The following is a 23226-nucleotide window of genomic DNA, read 5'->3' as shown; positions in this document are numbered from 1 at the left end:
TGTCCATATAATTTACTGTACCAACTAGGAGGTATTAAAACATCAGGAACTAGGCCGGGCGCGGTGGCTCACGCTTGTAATCCCAGCACTTTGGGAGGCCGAGGTGCACGGATCACGAGGTCAGGAGATCAAGACCACGGTGCAACCCCGTCTCTACTAAAAATACAAAAAAATTAGCTGGGCGTGGTGGCGGGCGCCTGTACTCTCAGCTATTCGGAGAGGCTGAGACAGGAGAATGGCGTGAACTCGGGAGGCGGAGCTTGCAGCGAGCCGAGATCGTGCCACTGCACTCCAGCCTCGGTGAGAGAGCAGGACTCCGTCTCAAAAAAAAAAAAAAAAAAAAATCAGGAACTATTCATAACTATGCTAGGAAAATAGTAATAGGCATATACTGGAATATATGATCACCCTACTGACAGCAGAATTCAAAGACAATAAATGCCAAGTGAACTGCCATGGACTCACTCAACACCATGGCTCAATTTCACTCAATAAATAATTTTTGTGTGCCTACAATGTGCCGGCCTCTGTGCTAGAAATTGGTCATACAATGATAATAATTCCTATGAACCAGACACTAATAGAACTAATCATTCAACAGTTACAACATGATAAGCTTCATATTAAGGAGAAAAATCAAACTGCAGAATAATACATATGGCAAGATTCCATTTGGGAGGGAGGAAGGGAGGGAGGAAGGGAGGGAGGAAGGAAGGGAGGGAGGGAGGGAGGGAGGAAGGGAGGGAGGGAGGGAGGGAGGGAGGGAGGGAGGGAGGAATTGAAAGGAAGTGTGTGGGAGCAAAAATAATCCTCTAACTCCATATAAGGGTGGATCAGATGAGGTTTCACAGAGAATGTCCTGGGGCTGGGATTTGCAGAAAAATAGATATTAAATAAGAGAAACAGGTGGGACTGGAGATAGCACATTTCTGGCAGAAATAAGAGCATGTGTAAGGGCACAAGTTTGAGAGCATGTAGAGGTCCTTTCATGAAGTGCACATTGGTGCACTGGAGGGTGCGTTGGGGGGTGAGTGGCCAGACATAAGCCTACAGCAGCGGGGAGAGGCAGGTGTGGCCAACCCTCTAGACCATGCTGAGTAGCCAAGACTCTACAATGCAGGTTAGAGGAGGCCAGTGAATGTTGATATTGAGAAAGACCAATGTCAGGTCATTTTGAGAGCAGCTGACAGAAGGCAGAGACCAGCAGTTTGGAAGCAATTGCAATGGTCCAAATAAAAGATGATGTTGAACCAAACACTTATGAATCTCCTACCTCAGACAAGGGGCCAGGCACTAGGGATTCAAAAATAAACACAATCTACTCGCTGCCTTATGGAAAGTGAGGTTTAAATGAAGAGACAGATATGGGAACAATTTTAATATGAGAGAATGACCATAGATGCTTTAAATAAAAGGTTTAAGCTAAACAATGGAATGCCTCTGACTCTAAACACTTGGAGAATTGCTAAAGAGAAAGCTAACACAAAGTTTAGAGGTTGTAAAGTCCCAAAACAACGAAATAAACAGCTGAGGAGAAAAGAACCTTTCTGAGACAGAACTATCCAAGGCTGACCTCTTTTTATTAAGTGGTGGTAAGGATAACTGGGAAATATCTGGGCAAATACATGGTTTGGTTTTGTTTTTTTGAGACAGAGTCTCATCTGTTACCCAGGCTGGAGCGCAGTGGCGTGATCTCAGCTCACTGCAACCTCTGCCTCCGGGGTTCAAGTGATTCTCCTGCCTCAGTCTCCTGAGTAGCTGGGATTACAGGTGTGCACCACCATGCCTGGCTAATTTTTGTATTTTTAGTAGAGATGGGGTTTCACCATGTTGGCCAGGCTGGTCTTGAACTCCTGACCTCAAGTGATCTGCCCGTCTCTGCCTCCCAAAGTGCTGGGATTACAGGCATGAACGACTGTGCCCAGCCAAACACACGGTATTTAAAACACAACTATAACTACAGTATTGCAACTTGGGGAATGTGTGATGGGTGGGTCTTTCCTCAATACAAGATAAGGCACAACACTATTTAATAAAAAAAGCTCTCTGATTTTTTAAGTCTGATCCAACTTTAAATCCCACTTACTAGCTACGTGACCTTGAGTCAATTATTTTACCTGCCTCTCTTCACTATAAAATGAGAATAACCACATATATACCTTATAGGATTGTGAAGGTAAATGAGGCAGGATTCCCAGCTAAAACGGCAGACTGAACACAAATACCCAATTTCATTCCCTTCTGAAACTCCACTAAAATATAGTACATATTTTTAAAATATATAAAGTAGTAATAATAAATACAGCATGGCTTTTCTGTCTAAGACCAAATTCACAAACATGTAAGGGGAAAAGAAGAGGAGAAAACTACAACTTTGGAAACTGGAAAGTAGTTGGATATGTAAAAAAAATTGACTTCGATAATCCACAAATACCGAATCCCAAGCTGACAATGGCAAAAGCTGATAACCAAATCAACGTATACCACAGAAGTCTCCAAAGTCACAGGAACCGGAAAGATGCACCAGTAACTGGGGTGAAGAAAGAGGGCCAGGGAAAGGTGTTTGAGAAAAAGAATCCTATTGGCCACTCCTCCGCCCCAGCAAAAGTCTAGACTAGCACTGTCCAGTAAAATGGTCCACGATAATGGAAACGTTCTGTATCTGTGCTGTGTCCAGTATGGCAGCCAGTCACATATGGCTACCAGGCATTTAAAAGATGGCTACTGTAACTGAGAAACCGACTTCTTAATTTTATTAAATGTTAATTTAAATTTAAGTGGCTACTATGTGGCTAGTGACTATTTTATTATAAGGAAACACATGTCTAGAGGTTTAGTTTCTGGAAAGGATAAGACAAAGGGTCCTGTAACTAGAGATGTCAGGCAAAGCATGGGAACCTCTGGGCACGCAGAAAGACGGCATCTGCACACATGCTGAGTGCTGGGGGCCAGGATGCTACAGCCTTCACCCTCTTCCCTGCAGCTCCAGAAATGCTGGCAGCCAGTCCCTAGCCCTCCAGGTGAGAGACTGGAATACTGTCTTCTGAGGAATGTGACCATCTCACCAGGACTGACCTAAAGACACAGAGGCTGGGAGTTTCCCAATTAATGGCTCACTCTTAGTAATGTTCAAAGTTCACCAGCCCGAGGCACATGCTCAGCCTTCCTCCAAGTTTAATCATAAACAAACAGCCAAGGTAAACAGATGTCTGAGGAAAGCCTCTAATGCAGACATGGAAACAGAAAAAAGCAACTCAGAGAAAACATTACACAGAGAGAAAACTTTAAAAATTAATGTCTTCAGAAAGATGAAAGAATACCCTTTATTTATGAATCAAGAATAAAATGTTTATTTTTTAAAGTAACATTTCAGAGAAAAAAGGAGCTCTCGAATATTAAAAGGATAATAACAGAAATGAAAACACAGCTGAGAAAGAGCCCTACGGAACTTCTAGGTTGATAGAAATGTTCTGTATTTTGTTTAGGGTGGTAACTGCACAAGCCTATATGATTGTCAGAACAGCCAAAGAAACACTTAGGATTGATACACTTTGTTGTAGGTAAATAATATCTTAATTTTCAAAAGCTAAAAAGGTTGGAAGATAATGTTTAGGAAAGGCCAGGCACGGCGGCTCATGACTATAATCCCCGCACTTTGGGAGGCTGAGGCAGGGGGATCTCTTGAGGTCTGGAGTTCGAGATCACCCTGACCAACATGGTGAAACCCCGTCTCTGCTAAAAATACAAAAATTAGCCAGGCATGGTGGCATGCACCTGTAGTCCCAGCTACTGAGGAGGCTGAGGTGGGAGAATCGCTTGAACCGGGAGGCAGAGGTTGCAGCGAGCCGAGATTCCGCCACTGAACTCCATCCAGCCTGGGTGACAGAGTGAGACCCTTTCTCAGAAAAAAAAAAAAAAAAAAGGTTAGGAAATAGGTTAGAAAAGAACAGTCTGAAAATAAGAGAAAAGAGATAAGAAAATTAAAGGGAGCAATCCAGACAGTCACATGTCTGAATTCCTAAAGAAAAGACAAAGAAAGTGGAGGGGAGAAAATCATCAGCAAAACCATTTGAGAAAGATTTCTCAGAACCAAAGGCTACCAGTTGCCAGGTCGGAAAGGCCCATCAAAACAATGGAGAAAAAGACCTGTTTGGGGCATTCCTGGGAAATTTCAGAACATTGGAAACAAGGGTCTATAAGCTTCCAAAAGACAATAAAATAGGCTACATTCAAAAGATCAAGGATTGAGAATATTCTCAGGCTTTTTAACAGCTGCACCAAGGAAAGAGACAGCCACCCAATGCCTGCAAAATTCTGAAGGGAAACAACTTCCAACCCAGAAGTCTATAACCAGCCAAATTCTCAACGAAGTATGAAGGAAGAATCAAGACATAGTTAGATATCAAAGATCTCAAAAAACATACTGCTATGCATCCTTCTGAAAATAACAGGAGACAGGCTCCAACACAGGAAATAAAGATTAAACAAAGAGGAAGTGAAGGGAATTCCCAGGGGCACAGAACAGAGCGGTCTCAACACAAGAGCTGTGGCCAGCCTCAGAGGATGACCAATCCCCATGTGAGCAGGGTGACTCGAGAGATACTTATGTTGAAGGCAGTCACTGGCAAGATCCCTGTAGACTGCATCGAGGGCAGAATGCCTGGGTGAGCCTGGACAAAATTCCTAATGGAATTTGGTTTTTCTTAATCATGCACTGATGAAATTCCTGTCCCCCCACTGTGTCCTGCTGCCTGAATCAGCAGAAGACTATTTCACCCCGCAGAAGTATTCCATTTGGCCTATTCCTGAGAGCTGGACATAAGCCAGGGTGGAGCAGCCCATTCCTCTTGACTCCACTCCTCCCAGGCTCCCAACAGCTGGGCCCACTGCAGTCTTCCAGGCACCCCCAACTATGAGAAGCCCTGTTTCCCACAACTCATTCATGATCTTTTCCACCGACTTTCCCAAAAGGGTCCCTGCAATCTCTCAACTCTGGATCCAGACTTGACCCAGAGTTTCTGTTCAGATCCAGGGGTAATGAATTCAACAGAGACCATGAAGCTCTTCTCCTAGGAACCTTCATCTAGAGATGGCATCACTGCCCTTTCCTTATACACCTAGGTTTATGCTTGCTTTGGGGACATACACACTGGTAGGAAGGGCATGATTAATACCAAAGTGGGGTTGACTGTTACCTCTGAGGGAAGTGCAGTGGAGGGGAGTACCAGGTGATTTTTAAGATACCAGTAATGTTCTCTTTCTTAACCTGAATGGTGGATACATAGGTATTTTGCTCTAACTATACACATACTATTTACATAGTCTTCTCTATGTTGATACATTTTTCAATTTAAAAAGTTCCCTCCATAGAAAATTAAATATATTTAGAGATCCTAAGTAGATACTCACTCATTAATTTTCAATTACCTTATTCTTAGATCTGAGTAGTATCTAAGTAGATACTACTTAGTCAAAGGCCTGGCAGCTAAGCTAGTTCTCTCCTTTTAAATCAGAGGCCCTTGCTGAAAACATGCTCCACCAGGGCCTTGGTCAGGCCAAGAAGGAGCTGAGTTTGATCCCCCTCTTTGTATTTAATGGAGCTAGAGGTACCAGAGCAGCACTGTATGTCTTGCATCTGGCATTTCAATCCAGATGTTAGTTGCGCCAGAAGGAATGACCCAGGGCCCTGGAATAAACTGGGTTCCAATGAGCAATACAAGTTCTACTCAGTGAATGTGGATTACAGTAAACTGAAGAAAGATGGTCCAGATTTCTAAAAATGTTTCACTATAAAGCTGCTTAGAATGAAGATCTTCCAGAAGCTAGCTGCACAATTTTCCACTTAACTAGGAAATATTTCTCCTTTAGATACATGAAATCATGTTGATCTAATGTGTTGGAGATTACATTAATAAATAACTGAAACTTGAAAAAAAAATCAATTACCTTATCCTCCCCAGTAATCAAAATACTGTCCTTCTTTAAAGACCATCTTGAATGGCGGCAACTTTCTTTTTTTTTCGAAGAAGAAAAATTTATAAGTATCTCATAAACAATTCTTATATTGATTACATGTTGAAATAGGATATTAATTTCACCTGGTTCCTTTTACCTTTTTTTAATTATACTTTAAGTTCTAGGGTACATGTGCACAACGTGCAGGTTACATATGTATACATGTGCCATGTTGCTGTGCTGCACCCATTAAGTCGTCATTTACATTAGGTGTATCTCCTAATGGTATCCCTCCCCCCACCCAACAACAGGCCCTGGTATGTGATGTTGCTCTTCCTGTGTCCAAGTATTCTCATTGTTCAGTTCCCATCTATGAGTGAGAACATGCGGTGTTTGGTTTTTTGTCCTTGTGATAGTTTGCTGAGAGTGATGGTTTCCAGCTTCATCCATGTCTCTACAAAGGACACGAACTTATCCTTTTTTATGGCTGCACAGTATTCCATGGTGGATATGTACCACATTTTCTTAATCCAGTCTATCATTGATGGACATTTGGGTTGGTTCCAAGTCTTTGCTATTGTGAATAGTGACGCAATAAACATACCTGTGCATGTGTCTTCATAGCAGCATGATTTATAATCCTTTGAGTATATACCCAGTAATAGGATGGCTGGGTCAAATGGTATTTCTAGTTCTAGATCCTTGAGGAATCGCCACACTGTCTTCCACAATGGTTGAACTAGTTTACAGTCTCACCAACAGTGTAAAAGTGTTCCTATTTCTCCACATCATCTTTCTAAAATTCTACCTAGGCAATAATCCCCTGGACTTTCATCATTTGCCAATTTGTGCCTTTATTTACTTGTAATATATGTCTCCTTAGCTAGGTTGAAAACAGAAATGAACAAAAGCATGACTTTTCCTAATGAGTCTTTCTATTAGCTACTATAAAAACAATAATGGTCCTAAGTCAAATGGGGTGGGGCCTGATGGACACACTAGATCCTCTCAGGACAGAGTCGGGTTCTTGGATGAGGTCCTTCCATCACTTAGTGCCTTCTCACCTCCAGCACCTGCTAAAGAGCACAGGGCCTAGCACAGAGTAAGAACTCAAATGTTTCTTGATAAATAATAAACGACATCAAAAGAAAAAAGTGCTAAGAATCAAGTGACAAATATGACCCAAGTAATTAATGAAAAAGTAGCTCCCTATTGAAAGTTAAAAATCACTATGATCATTTCTGGTTAAATGAATCAAACAAGATTTTTAAGCATAAAGATAAGGTGTAGTATTAAGGATAATCCTTGAAAATTATTTCCAAATCTGAAATTGATGGAAACAGGGAAAAGTGGCTTACACAAAATGAACTGTAATTTAAATGGCATAAACGGGACAGGTGTGGTGGCACATGTGTCATCCTAGCACTTTGGGAAGCCAAGGCAGTTGGATCACTTGAGCCCAGGAGTTCAAGACCAGCCTGGGCAACATGGCGAGACCTCATCTCTACATAAAACATAAAAATTAGCTGGGTGTGGTGGCACATACCTGTAGTCCCAGCTACTTGGGAGGCTGAGAACTACTCGAGAATTGCTTAAGCCTAGGAAGCAGAGATTGGAACGAGCCGAGATCATGCCACTGCACTCCTGCCTCGGCGACAGAGCAAGACCCTGTCTTAAACTAATCTAAGACTAGACTAGACTAGACCAAACTAAAATTAAATTAAATTAATGCTGGCAGTGGAAAATTTCTCATCCAGCACATATACACTGGAGACAGCATGGTGTGGACTGAATGAGTTCTAACCCTGCCTCTGCCAGAATCTAACTTTGGGCCTTGGATAATTCAAGGAACCCTTCTGGCCCTCAGTTTTCCCCACTGTAAAACAGGCAGGCAGAATAAATGACCATGAAGCTCCCTGAAGGCCAATAGGGTTACAGGAGTCCATATATTCCTACTTACTGATTCACTGCCTGAGTTAAGTATCAAAGCAGTACACGAGAACAGGTCCAGTGCAAAACTGTCCCTAATATCCTACTGATAGAGAAAATAAGAGACACAGTTTCCAATTCAGGTGCTTTTGTACAGTCTAAGTTCTAAAAGCTTTCTATAAATGCTATGCTTTAAGACAGTTAAATGTATCCAGTGACTTTTAACCTGAAAACTGCTAAAGCCAAGGAAATAATATAAGTTGAACTCATGCCCATTTCTATTATAATTCCATTTTTCAAAGTAACTCATAAGTGTGCATGACTCACACATCTGAATATGATGAGATGTTCCTTTATCATTTCATCTTCTATGCCAGTAATCCCACATTACAGAGTGCCAAACTCCTTTAATAAGTGTAGCATATGTTTCTACCACACTCCAAAATCCAGCACAAGACTGCTGCATTAGGGAAAAAATCTAAGTGAGGATTTCTGGGCTTTTGATCATAGGACCCCAAGTTAGTTGTCAAAAATATGACTCCCTCGCCTCTCCCTTTCTGCACAGCCGCCTAGACTACTGATAACTGAACGCATAACAACTATCCTTCAGGCTCATACAGACATTTAGACAGCTCTTTGAAGTGTACAAAGCACTTTCACATCTATTAACTGATTTCCAGTGACCTACTAGAGTCTATAGCAGGTCACTGGAAATCATTTTACAGATAAAGAAACAGAGATTCAGAGAATTTAAGTGACTTGCATAAGGCTATGCAGCTAGCAAGTGGCTGAACTGAACAAGCACTCAGCTCATCTAAAACCAAAAACTGAGCTCTTCTCACCAAACTGATGTGTAACCTAGGGATAAGAAAATAAGTGGTTGAAATAAAACCTTTTAGAAATTGTTGTGATTATACTTTTGGGAGTAGATCAACCTTTTATAAACACTGCAGCTTCTCTATTCCCTTCTTAGTCCCTTTGTATGGTGAGTTTCTAGAGTGAGATGGCTTACCCATTTGGACTTGACTCCAGATATACCTCCTTTCCATTTCCAACCAAGAAGATAATTCTTGAACTCTGTCCTTGTAATACGAAATACCAGCTATAGCATGACTTGAGTCAACAACAGTACAGAGAGATAAGTAACCGGCTGCAAATCACAGAGCTGCACAGGCAGAGTAGATCAGCATAGGGACTTCAATCTTCTCCCTACAGATGGACATTTAGACATTACGTCATCCTTCTTGAGACACAGGGCTTGCAGCAGTTCTTTCAGTGACAAAAATTCCCTAAGCAGCCCACAGTGCTATTAGTTTCCTCATTTGATTGTTCTTACGGAAAAAAAAAAAAAACACAACAACACTACCACTAAATGCCCCCCCCACCCCCCAGGTAGTTACTTGAGAGCAACTAATCAGACCATCCCTGTACCCTGTATAAATAAAAACAAGGTTTTTTTGCATTGACCTGATAATTTCATTGGTAGCTACAACTAACTACACAATAGTTGGAGGCAGGGAGATTCACTCTGTATCTTTACCTTTAATTATACAATAAGGGCTGGAATCCCCTGTCAGTTTATTCAGCCACGCTTACAAGAAGTCACAACGTGGGAATTTCCAAAGCCAGTCAAACATCAGGAGTATAAATGTCACGTACCTAGACTTCTCAGTTTATAAACACATTTTTTTTAAAAGCTGACTAGTAACAATATAAAAATCTTCCCTCCTGTTCACCACTTCAAACATTTAGTATGATTTAGGTTTTTGGTTAACCATGCTTGTCGAATGCTTTAAGGTGCTAAATTACTAACTGGGCTGGAACTTTCTAACCATACCTCATTTAAATTGAATCACAGATTACATATCAAAAACTTAAATCTCCAAGTCTTCGGCCAAATGAGATCTGCTTTATAATCTGAATAGAAAATGGTTGGTAACTAAACAAGCTAATCATGATCACCATCCCTAGAGCAAAAATCTGAAAAGACCATAAGGAGTGGCTCTGACATCAGTCAAACTTGAGTTTAAATCCTGACTCTGCCACTTACGAGCTCTGTGTGGTCCTGGACACTTGAGCTTCTGAGCCTTAAATTTCTGCATCTCTAGTATCAATTCGCTCTCATCTAACTGTTGTCAAGGACCAACCACAGTAGAAATCATACATTAGGTACTAAATAAAAAATATAATTATTAGATACTATAAATGTAAATTTGGAATACAAGCCAATGTGACTCTGTGGACAATAATAATGTGGAAAGTCGGGGTAGGAAACAATTGCAGTTTCTTTCTATTAATATTCTACTTTCTACCCTTCAAGGCCCATCCCAATCCAACCTCCTCCTCCACCACCCAGCTCCATCAACTCCAGCCTACAATGCCTGACACACAACATAATTAGCACTTCATTAAACATTTTATTGTTTCCGGGATCACTATTTGCTGGTCCTAACACCTATCTGTTTAAGGATACCTTAAGCAGAAAGGCTCTCTGTCTCACTACCCCTTCATTATTCTCACTACCCCTTCATTATTCTAACTCATTATAAACTACACTGAGACCACGAGTGATTACACAATGCCATTTAACTAAAATTGTGAATGCTTGAAAATACAAAAGTCACCCTTGGAACAGTTAACAGATAATTTTAGCTTAGTAAACACACATTTTTTAACACTCCAAAACCACTTTGGTTCAGATCACATGGGGACATTCCCATTGGTTGCTGTGGTGACTGTGTCACAAATTAGAGTCCCTCTGGCTAAGATTCTCAGGCCCAGGGTGCTGTGACTAAACCACTGTAACCACTTCACATCTACTCATATACTCCCATTTTCTAAAACTTCAAAACCACCAGCCCAAAACAACTTGATTCAAACACAGAGTTTAGAATCAAGTCCACAAATGCCATGACCTAAAACAAAATGAAGCTTGAACTCTCTCCCCAACAGACTTCTCTGCACTTTGCCAGGTCATACTGATATGGTTCCAATGCATCAGACCAACGGTTCCCAACGCCTCCCACCCCGACTCTTGCTGCTTTTTAAAACATATACGTCGTAATGCTCTCCCTTTACTACCCTGAAATGAAAATCAAAAATAATACAAACTATATACAATTTCAACATAATATAATGTCCTAACTATAAATAAAGAATTTAGAGATATCTGTAAGAATATACATTTCAAAAGTAATTGCTCTGACACGAGTACATCAGAAGACATAATGAAGTAGTCTAATACAACAACAGAACAACTCTGAATGCAATAGCTATAAATGCAGTCAGATACTTGCATATTATTCTTGATGACACAAATACATGCACACCAACACTGGCAAGTGATTTATAAAAATGGTAAACAGCTTTTGGCAAAGTTACAAAGAAAATAGTGTAGTACCTTATATAGTATATCATATCAATTTACAAAGTAGTGGCATTCCTAGAAAATTAAGGATATATCAAAACAATGCAAAAAGTCCTTTACATAAAATGGAATTACAGGTTCTAGGTTCAGAAAATTACGAACAGGCTTTTTCCCTGCAAGAATGTCTGGGGAGACATTTGAAAGTCATGCAGGCTATAGAAAAATTCTTCTATCCACAGGACTATTGCCGTGCACGTTATAGGATTCCTAGTATTCCTAGCCATGACCTCCTAAATGTCAAAGGTACCCAGCCCGGCATCAAACAGACAAACAACAAGGGCCCACTGCCCCAGCTGTGCTCTGCTATGAGGCCAAGTAGGGTCTTGTTGTCTTTGTATGTCATGCACTGACCTTAGAACTATGTGTGGCTCCTAAGTAGGTGCTCAGTAAGTCTGAGGAAGTGGGTGGTAGTTCTTCTAAAATACCTCTGTTTGTTCTGAAGTAGCAGAAAAACAGAATCAGTATTTTCAGCAAATTGAAAGATGGCATCTACTGGACAGGAATGTAGAACTGCTGACATTCACTTAAAGCCACAAACACCTTTATAGGATGCTATTATTCCAACCCCATAATGATGATCTAAAACCAGGACAGCAAATACACATGGTGGGCAGGGTCTGAACAGGCAAAGCACAGAGGATTTTTAGGGCAGTGAAAATACTCTGTGTGATACAATGAAGGTGGGTACACGTCATCATACATTTGTCCAAACCCATAAAATGTACAACTCCAAGAGTGGACCCTAATCTAAACTATGGACTTTGGGTGATAATGATGTCAGTGTAGGTTCATCAAGTGCAAAAAATGTACCATTCTGGTGGGAAATGTTGGTTATGAGGGAGGTTATGCAAGTGTGAGATCTGTACCTTCCTCTTAATTTTGCTCTAGGCTGGGCACAGTGGCTCATGCCTGTAATCCCAGCACTTTGGGAGGCTGAGGCGGGCAGATCACCTGAGGTCAAGAGTTCAAGACCAGCCTGGTTAACACAGTGAAACCCCGTCTCTACTAACAAAAAAAAAAATACAAAAAGTTAGCAGGGTGTGGTGGCGCACACCTGTAATGCCAGCTACTTGGGAGTCTGAGGCAGAAGAATCGCTTGAACCCAGGAGGTGGAAGTTGCAATGAGCCAAGATTGCACCATTGCACTCCAGCCTGGGAGACAAGAGGGAAACTCTGTCTCAAAAAAAAAAAAAAAAAAAAATTGCTCTAAACCTAAAACTGCTTTAAGAAAATAAAGCCTTAAGGAAAAATAAAACAACAAGAAGAAAACTGTGGACATCATGGCCTGATGTCCCACAGAGCCTGGGAATGACTTTAAAATCCATCTCAATGTGGCTCCAATGAGTCCTGCCAACTGATTAGGCTTCCTAACCTCAAAAATACGGGAGAAGACAATTAGCCGGTTCAAACTTACTTCCTGTGGGTAACTGGGCCTTCCACACCATGCAATCTAGTAATTCCTACTACCATCATCTGAGCACTTACCATGCTCTTCAGGCACACAGTGTCATGCACTTATTTGACCTTTATATAACAATGAGACGTGGTATAAATCCCTACTTTACAGGGAACTAAATGAGGCCCAAACACAAGACCCAAGGTCAAATGCTGTTAAAGCCCAGACTATACAGCCCAGATCTGTCTAGCTCCAAGCCTGTGCCAGTTATTTGCAATCACCTATAAAACCACCTGTCTGGAGGAGTGGGGTCATAAAGCTTCCTACTATAGTGGTACCTCTCCTCTGCATGAACCCAGGAGGTGGGCAGGCCCCTTTAGGTAGATGACAGATAGCATATCAAATAAAAGCCAAAACAAAATTCCTCTCTGCTGCTCAGCCAGAGTCACAGAAAGCTGGGAAGATACCCAAATTAGATCTTTAAACCAAGCTGTGGACCCCAGGACCACACATTCCCTGATGCATAAAGACTCAAAGCTTCGGAATGGCATCAAGCCCCAGTGAGTGCTGGCTCTAACCTACCTTCACTCCAGTTCCTGCCTCTCTCCTATGGCCAGTGCTATTGTCCCCAGACCCGACTTTCCAACTCTGAGTACACACGAGATCTTTGCTCACCTGATGGTGCAGAGGAAATGCTCCTCCCACCTGCTCAGTGTCTGTGACTCCTGCCCACTTCTCAGACTCAACAGCAGGATCCCTCCTCCCACCCCCAAGTGGCTCCACACTGCCCAGGTGGAACAAACTGACCCACTTCAGAGCCATCGCAGCACTGTTCATGCACACACTTTCCTCAGGGCCCTTACCCCTGTCCTCCTTGCATTAACGATTATCAGTATACACGGCCCTTCCCTAGAGGATTAGTTCCTAAAGCACCCCTGTATTCTCCTACAATGCTGACCACAACCACCACCACCACTAGATATATAGTCCACCTGATGAATGCTTACGATATGATATGGCTGCCATTGTATACACGTTTTGTTTAATCTTCATATTAGTTCCATTTTACTGATAAAGAAACTGAGGTCTGGCATGACCCAGCCTTCACTGGCACTACAGCAGAGCAGATATAAGCACAGTCTGGAACCAGAACACGTGTTTGAATCCCAGCTCTACCACGTGCCAGCTGGGAAATCCTGGGTAAGTTATTTATCCCATCTGTGCCTCAATTTCTTCATATGTAAAACAAGGATCGTAACACATGCTCCGCAGTATTTTGGTCAGCATTAAAAGAGTTAATGTATGTGAAGGCACTCAGCACAGTGTCTGGACATAGCAGGAACTAAACATCATCACTGTTTCCAATCTTGTCTTCATTATGCCCCAAGTCCATATTTTTATGTCCTCAAATATACCAACTACTTCCCACCTTTGTCTAAGCTGACTCTTCGGCCCTGACTGCTCTCTGCAGGCCAGGTCCTCACCATTCTTTGGGTCTGCTTATGTGCTCACCTCTGATGGGCGTTCCCTGACAACCCTATTAAGAAAGAGCTCTGTCTCTCTGGCACGGTCTCCTGTGTCCCTTCCCCCCACTCCCCAGGTCCTATTAATTTTAGCACATCCTTGTTTCTTTTCCTCAGGGCACTTATGACAGCCTAGAATTGTTATGTGTTGATCCATGTATTTGTTTTGTGTCCACATCCTCACTAGAGATGAGGGAAAGAACTATGTCTGTCTTCCTTTTTTTTAATCTCCATCCAGCCAAGGGCAATGCTCAATAAATATTTGTAGAATAAGTGGGCAAATGAACGAATAAATGAGGCTCAGAAAGTTTAATAATTTGCCAAACATTACACATACAGTCAACAGAAAAGACAAACTTCAAACTCAGATTTGACTCCAAAGATGGTGCTCTTTGCAGCTTGGTACCCTGTCTCCTTTTACATTATAGGTATTTAAGAAGTAGCTGTTGAATTAATAAATGAATGAATTATAGAATCCTTAAGGTAACAGGTTGCTGATGGTCGCTGCTGCTATGGGGACAGCAGGAAATAAACACCCTGCAAAGTGCCATTCTCTCTATTTGGTCAACAATGAGTATCGATCAACTCAAACGTCTATTAAGCAGCCACAATGAACACATCTATATAATGCAAAAGAATACAAAGCCCCTGTATTTGGCTGGAAGATAGCAGGTAGAATCAGGACTACAGCATATGGTTGGGCAGGTTGGGCACTACCAAGAATGCCCAACTGAGATAGAAAGTGATGGCTGAAATCCAATCTGCCTTTTACTAGCCAGGCCACACTCTCTGGTGCAGGGCTACCCCACTCAGACAAGGTGCTGTTTTCTAATTTTCACAAAGACAATATATAGACTAGCAGCAGCCCTATGGAGGGTCAGTCTTATTTCTTAAGGCTGGGTCTCTCTACCGTGGGAGTTTAATGGCACAAAAGGCACTGACTATTAAGAACACAATGCCCCTCCAAACCTGCCAGTGCCCCTGAAACAGCCACTTAGGGTGAAAGCATTCTACGCCATGAGGTGCTTATGATAATACAAAAACAGGGAGGGGCAGCTGGTTCCTTCACTGCCACCTTTTAACTCAGACTAGTCTATCATATTGACCTCTAGTACTTGTCAGAGCAGAGAAGCCTGAAAGTTGGGACCTGAATAGATTAAGTTTCCATGCAATAAAAGGTGATGAGAAAGATTCCAGAACAAAGAATACTACGATGAAAAGTAGGCTCAGGCTGGGGACCCCAAAATCACGCATTTCCCTTTCTCCCTGAAGCCAGCTCTCACTGTACCTAGTAGGTATACAAAAGTGCATTCATGTGCCTACACACATATGCACACACAAAACTAAAAAAAGGATGTCACTTGAGTGCACTGCTTCCTGCCCCCTCTAGAAGTCCTAACTGCTCAGCAGAGAAAAACAGCTCAGAGGAGCATAAAGAGACCCAAGAACTCTTCCTCTTGGTTTTCCCAGTAACTTCTGGAATTACATTTGGAAAGCCACTTCACCACCAAGACCTGAATCTCATCATTTATAAAAGGACTGAGGCTGCAATATGTGAAAGATCAGGATTTTCAGGCTATGTTCTGAGCAACCAAAAGGTTCTGAGTGCTATAAAACTCTGCAAAAAAATTTATTCAATTTTGTTTTTAAGATAATATATTAATGATTTTAGAGATTATAATAAACTCCCACAGATTCAAATGTTATTGGAAATTTTAGCACACTGATGACAAATGTGTTCATATTATCTTTCTGTAGACCTCAGAATAAAGCTGCTCTTGCCAATTCTAAGCTTATATTAGTATCTTGTAAATATGTCACTGATTCTGAAGGAAACTGGAATTCTCTTTTTAAAAATTCAGGCCTGTACTTGTCTGGTGCCTTAAAATTGTTCAAGCAAGTATACTGCTATAGCACACCTGCAGTATGTTCAGTTAAATGCCAGGTAAATCTCAGGCACATCTGCTGGCTCATGCTCTTATCACAGGGGAATAGTCAGTTATGCAAAAACAAATGAATTCATAACAGGCTGCACTGTAATAAAAAGAGTGAGCACACATTATCATCTGTCTTGCAGTTTGTAATAAAGAATGAAAGTATTTGTTAAACAGTGTGATTCTCCTTGGAGACCAAAGTTCCCCCTATTCATCTTTCAAGCTTCTGGATCAATTTAATTAAAGAGTATCCTGAAATTGTAAGGTATTAGCAAACTATTCTTATCTGCAATTACTTATCCATGCAAATCAGACTTTTCTATACTGCAAACAAAATTAAATCCAGATGGAACCTGGGTAATGAAACTGGCATTTGACTGGGACTGCCACTCAGAACCCAAGTTGAAATTCAGTGCCCACTACAGCAGCTTCATTGTTCTCTTGACTTTACCATAAGTAAATGGATGATTCTTGTACCTTATGATACCTACAAGTCTGAACTTATAAAATTAATCTCTTGTAAGTCCATTTACTTACGGTAAGTAAATGGATGATTCTTGTAACTTATGATACCTACAAGTCTGAACTTATAAGATTAATCTCTTGCAAAAAGAATAAAGCTGGAGGCATCACACCACCTGACTTCAAACTATACTACAAGGCTACAGCAACCAAAACAGCATGGTACTGGTACCAAAACAGACATATAGACCAGTGGAACAGAACAAAGTCCTCAGAAATAATACCACACATCTACAACCATCTGATCTTTGATGAATCTGACCTAAACATGCAACAGGTAAAGGACTCCCTATTTAATAAATGGTGTTGGGAAAACTGGCTAGCCATAAGCAGAAAACTGAAACTGGACACCTTCCTTACACCTTATACAAAAATTAACTCAAGATGGATTAAAGACTTAAACATTAAGACCTAAAACCATAATCAGGACACAGGCATGGGCAAAGACTTCATGACTATAACACCAAAAGCAATGGCAACAAAAGCCAAAATTGACAAATGGGATCTAATTAAACTAAAGAGCTTTTGCACAGCAAAAGAAACTATCATCAGAGTGAACAGGCAACCTACAGAATGGGAGAAAAATTTTGCAATCTATCCATCTGACAAAGGGCTAATATCCAGAATCTACAAAAAACTTAAATTTATAAGAAAAAAACAAACCCATCAAACAGAGGGCGAAGGAAATGAACAGACATTTCTCAAAAGAAGACATTTATGTGGCCAACAAACATAGCAAAAAAAGCTCATCATCACTGTTCATTAGAGAAACGCAAATCAAAACCATGATGAGATACCATCTCATGCTAGTCAGAATGTCGATCATTAAAAAGTCAGGAAACATGCTGGAGAGGATGTGAGAAATAGGAACACTTTACGCTGTTGGTGGGAGTGTAAATTAGTTCAACCATTGTGGAAGACAGTGTGGCAATTCCTCAAGGATCTAGAACCAGAAATACCATCTGACCCAGCCATCCCATTACTGGGTATATACCCAAATGATTATAAATCATTCCACTATAAAGACACATGTACACATATGTTTACTGCAGCACTGTTCACAATAGCAAATACTTGGATCCAACTCAAATGCCCATCAATGATAGATTGGATATAGAAAATGTGGCACATATCCACCATGGAATACTATGCAGCCATGAAAAAGGATGAGTTCATGTCTTTTGCAGGGACATGGATGAAGCTGGAAATCATAATTCTCAGCAAACTAACACAGGAACTGAAAACCAAACACCGCATGTTCTCACTCATAAGTGGGAGCTGAACAATGAGAACACATGCACACAGGGAGGGGAACATCACACACCAAGGCCAGTCAGGGGGTGGGGGACTAGGGGTGGGATGGCATTAGGAGAAATACCTAATGTAGATGACAGGTTGATGGATGCAGCAAACCACCATGGCACGTGTATACCTATGTAACAAACCTGCACGTTCTGCACATGTATCCCAGAACTTAAAGTATAATAAAAAAATAAACTCTTTAGTACACTGAGATTCCACATGGGACTTGATATGAAATAGGGTTCCTCGATTTTCAAAGAGTCAAAACCACCATGCTGGATTCCCTCAAAGTCCTCTTCACATTCTAATATTCAGAGGAAGCAAATTCTAAGTACACCTGGATTACCTGCTCATCCTTGTTCAACCGCACTCCACACAGACTACAACTCCCATAAGAAGGGAGGGCCATTCCCACCGAAAGTAAGGTTTCATCTACCATGGGCAGGTGGTAGCTGTCCATGCCAGGTATCACTCATCCAAGTCCCACCTCCCCCAGCAACAGGGTGAAAACGTTCAGCCCTCCCCAACCATGGCAGTAGGACACCCAGCATGGTGGGTGTCCTACCATGGTGGCACAAGGCTGACTGGTTGTATCCTGAGCAATTACTACGCTTTGGGGGCATCACCCCTAAGAGCTCAGACCAGCATTCAGAGGCCTCAACCTTTGGGGTAAAGGAGGCAATCCTTTTGTGTACAGGCTACTATCTCTCTCCTACTCTCCCATCTCTGCCTATCAAAACTCTGTCCTTTAACGGTAAATTGTTACAAAATTACAAACTATCGGGAGGCACTCTGGTAAGAATAAAAACAGCAAAAAAATAGGAACCCACGTGACTCTCAGAAATGTATCCTAAGAATACATAAGTACACACCCAGAGATCTAGCTATACGGCTATTAATCCTATTAATCGAAGTGTTGTTCGTAACTGCAAAAAACTGCAAGAAACCTAAATGTATTTTTTAAATGGATTTTGGCTCTAAAAAAGGGGGGGGGGGATATTCAATCAACAAAGTGCCCACAATATCTTTAACAATAATAATACCTACATTTTAGACTACTTACCATATAACTGGATCCTCTGATCAGGTTCTTTACATCTCATTTAACACTCACACCAACACCAGGTAGACATTACGGCATTTTATAAATAAGAAATCTAGGCCGGGTGTGGTTGCTCACGCCTGTAATCCCAGAACTTTGGGGGGCCGAGGCGGGGGGATCACGAGTTCAGGAGATTGAAACCAGCCTGGCCAACACGGTGAAACCCCGTCTCTACTAAAATTACAAAAATTAGCTGGGTGTGGTGGTGCATGCCTGTAATCCCAGCTATTCGGGAGGCTGAAGCAGGAGAATCGCTTGAACCAGGGAGTCGGAGGTTGCAGTGAGCCGAGATGGCGCCACTGTACTACAGCCTGGCGACAGAGCAAGACTCTGTCTCAAAAAAATAAATAAATAAATAAGAAATCTGAGATTCATAAAAGAAGTAATTAACTAAAGGTAATCTAGCTAATAAGTGTCAAGGTTGGGTTCAAACCTAACTCACTCACTCACTCTTGCATCCAACAAACGTTTATTAAGCATTTACTAGTGTCAGTATGGTGCTACACCCTGCTTTGTTGCTGGGGCTTTAATTTTCATTTTGAAATAATTTTAGATTTACACAAGACCTGCAAAGATAGTACAGAGAATTCCCATATACCTTCACTCAGCTACTCCTAACACTAATGCTATGGGTTTTTTTTTATTGACAAACTGCAATAATCATCCATTCCACCATCAAATAATCGAGAGGGCACTGGGTAGTCCCAGCTGGCACCCGCCTCTGCCTGGGACTGCCCACAATCTCTGTTCCCCACTGACATCTGACTCTGCACTGCCCTCCCAACTCCACCATCCCAAAGGTAAGACAAGGGAATTAAGAAAATTACCACAAATCAAAAGTTTTTTCCCCCAGTTAGAATTAAGCCACTGCTAACAGGAAGTAAAGCCATGGAAAGAATTATACTTTTTTTTTTTTTTTGAGACAGAGTCTCGCTCTGTCGCCCAGGCTGGAGTGCAGTGGCGCAATCTCGGCTCACTGCAAGCTCCGCCTCCCGGGTTCACGCCATTCTCCTGCCTCAGCCTCTCCAAATAGCTGGGACTACAGGTGCCCGCCACCACGCCCGGCTAATTTTTTTGTATTTTTAGTAGAGACAGGGTTTCACCATGGTCTCGATCTCCTGACTTCGTGATCCGCCCGCCTCGGCCTCCCAACGTGCTGGGATTACAAGCGTGAGCCACCGCGCCCGGCCACTTTTAAAACAAGTATAGAACCTCTGAGAAATCTCAAATAGAAAAGAACAGTAACAACGAGAAAAAATAATAAATATAATTAAACACTACACCAGTGTTAGCTATACGTGACAGGCATCATGCCAAACGCTTTAAATTCATTGAATCCTGAACATCCCATAAGGTAGGTACCACTGTTATCCCCATTTACAGATGAGCAAAGCAAGGTACAAAGAAGTTAAGTTTTACTCAAAGTTCCACAGCTCAAAAACACTTCTCTTTCCGAGGAAGAAAAAAGAACACGAGGCTCCCACCCCTGTTTTGAACTAAGCTATTTTTAACAACAATGGCCACCATCCAGACATCAGATGTGACCAATCTCCAGCTCAGCGAAACTATTCATGAGTGCAGCATTTTTCAGCCCTTGAGTAGTCTCTGCCTAAGTGACGTATCCCTCTGTTGTACATGTTTCCAAGGGAAGTGACGAAATTTCTGAGGGACTTGCACAACACTGCCAAAAAGCAGGATTCCAAAAGGCCTTTCACGCATGTTTTCACAATGCCCCAAGACTATCTGCCTCTCGTCTGCACCATCCCCTTGGCAATCTCTGCCATGGGCTGACACCTGCTCTTCAACAGAAATTATTCAAAGGACACATCAGATGCTGTACTACACTGACTGTCTCTACAAAATTGTGGTGCCAGAATTCACTTCAAAGGATCTGCATGTCTCTGACTACATGACAAAGATGTAGGGTATAAAAAGGGAATTGTCTATTTCTGGCACCACAAAATGCAACCTATTTGCCTCACCAAGCACGCTGCTCCTCTAAAGAAAGTTTTTGCTTTCAAAGAATCCTGGGTTTGCCTTTAAATTCACATTGTTTCATCCTGAAGTGACTAACTTTGAATCATTCAAAATCGCTGTGGTCCTTAGAATTTTCAGGCACTATGGAATATACTATATAAATATGAGCATTCTCAAGCAATACACACTAAAAGACACACAGCCAATGGCCTAACCCAGGTCCACCTCTGGAATATGGGAGCTGACAGAAAGTGACCCAGAACCACTAGAAGCACAAAGCAGAAGGAAAGATAAGTGCTGACCAAAATGCAGGAGGGGACAGGGTATCTTAGGAAGCTGGAAAACATGGAGAGATGTAAAAGGACCAAAAGCAGCCCCTGTTCCTGGTCACCAATTGGGATCAGTGGAGGAGAGTTTCAGTGGGATCCCAGGAGACATCTCTCAAATGACCTCCAGCTCCAGTCCTGGGAAACTTGCTCAACAAATGATGCAATAAATAACACAAAGGCACAACATATGAAGCTGCTTTTTATTTTTAAGGCTGTAAGAACCTCTTGTCACAGCTCTGAGAAGGGGAGACTGAAGGCTGGAGGCAGCCACACCAAGGAACCAGGCAGTGAAGAGCAGGGTCGTTTCCTAACTGGGAGACCTGGCATTACTGCAAGCAGAGGTTGTAGTGACTCATCAGGATGAATCCACACAGCAGTAAAGAAAAACAACAGTGAAGGGAGAGCTTGGCAGCCATTACGAAATGAGAGGGGTGAGAAGCTCAGGTTGTGGACCCACAAGAGTGCCCCCTCAACCTTGACTGTTCCCAAGGCTCTGTCTGCCTGCGTTCTTTGAAAACCTTCCATCTACTGGACCTACAGAGTTCTGGTTCATCCTCTCAAAGTCCAGGTCAGATGCCTCATCTTTCCGGTGAAGTCCTGTGGACTCCAAACGTAGTCACTCTCTTCTCCGTGCTGCCACAGTACTTTGTTAAACACATTCATTACAACCTTAGCTTACATTGTATTGTAAATGTCACCCACCAGACTATCCTGGGGGCTATGATTATATTTTACTCACAGTCAGTGCCTAGAACATAGTAGGTGCTCATCAGATGAATGATGAGGGTCCACTAGTAGGACCCTCCAGAGTTCCTAAGGCCACAGCAGTTTTCAGGAAGATTCATGATCAACTTATAAAACCAATTTACTTGAGGACCAATCTATTTCTAGCTGTGGGGATATGCACCACTACTCTCCCTGCTCCCTCTGAAATAGGAATGAGGAAGCTTCTCCCTTGATTCCATTCTAGCCATGGGAACAAGAACGCAGATGCATCAGACACCCTTGGGGATGACCCTGCCAAACAAATTATATTCCAATCTCACATCCACCAGACCAAAACCTAAACTAGATCAAAATCACTCATTCATACTGGGAGGGTATTAAAAGAAATATTTCTGACCCTTTCCCTCCTCTACCCATCAGCAGATGAAACAAGAAAGACCGATCATAACTCTTTTTTTTCTTTTTTTCGAGACAGAGTTTCGCTCTTGTTGCCCAGGCTAGAGTGCAATGGCGTGATCTCAGTTCACTGCAACCTCCGCCTCCCAGGTTCAAGTGATTCTCCTGCCTCAGCCTCCTGAGTAGCTGGGATTACAGGCGCGTGCAACCACGCCCAGCTAATTTTTGTATTTTTTAGTAGAGATGGGGTTTCACCATGTTAGTCAGGCTGGTCTCGAACTCCTGACCTCGCGATCTGCCTGCCTCGGCCTCCCAAAGTGCTGAGATTACAGGCGTGAGCCACGGCGCCCAGCCCATAATTCATCTTTAAACCAACTCTCCAACAACCTGTCCTCTTTCCTCCTACTCAGACTGAATGAGAAGTCTGGTCTTGGCAGTCCCTTGATGTTTATCCAGCCTTTCCTGCTGTGACAGAATACTTGATGTGTTACCACAGAATTGCTTGCAACGCGGACGGGTCATCTCTGATGCTAAGGGAGAAGAAAAGGGAAAGTCCCTGGAGAGCCACCATATTGAGTCTTTACAATTTCATCTAGTGGACTGTGGAGCCATAAATGGTGCACAATAAATCCAGGAATGCTGGAGGGCAACCTGACAGGATCCAGTAGGAACATCTTAGAACAGACCGGTGCGTGTCTCAACACCTAG

General features: G+C 42.1%; 1 protein-coding gene and 1 pseudogene across 12 annotated transcripts in view; one reads left to right on the top strand and one right to left on the bottom strand.

Moving 5' to 3' along the window:
* Positions 1–23226, bottom strand: part of JAK1 (Janus kinase 1) — a 246230-nt gene that overhangs the window by 82056 nt on the left and 140948 nt on the right. For 4 of the 12 annotated variants that reach the window (XM_063613293.1, XM_063613289.1, XM_063613295.1 and 1 more), the window contains one exon: positions 8897–9093. The exons of 5 other annotated variants lie outside the window; for them this stretch is intronic. The gene's annotated coding sequence lies outside the window, so the exon portion shown is untranslated. Of the gene's footprint in view, positions 1–8896; positions 9094–11662; positions 11743–13289; positions 13353–23226 lie in introns of those variants that run through there. 3 more of the 12 variants (XM_063613292.1, XM_055234909.2, XM_063613296.1) reach the window with 3 other exon arrangements.
* Positions 5485–5940, top strand: LOC129458735 (cytochrome c oxidase subunit NDUFA4-like; annotated as a pseudogene).

This window comes from Symphalangus syndactylus, chromosome 19 (genome assembly GCF_028878055.3).
Source record: "Symphalangus syndactylus isolate Jambi chromosome 19, NHGRI_mSymSyn1-v2.1_pri, whole genome shotgun sequence".
Taxonomy (NCBI): domain Eukaryota; kingdom Metazoa; phylum Chordata; class Mammalia; order Primates; family Hylobatidae; genus Symphalangus; species Symphalangus syndactylus.
This window is presented reverse-complemented; position numbering and strand designations above follow the sequence as displayed.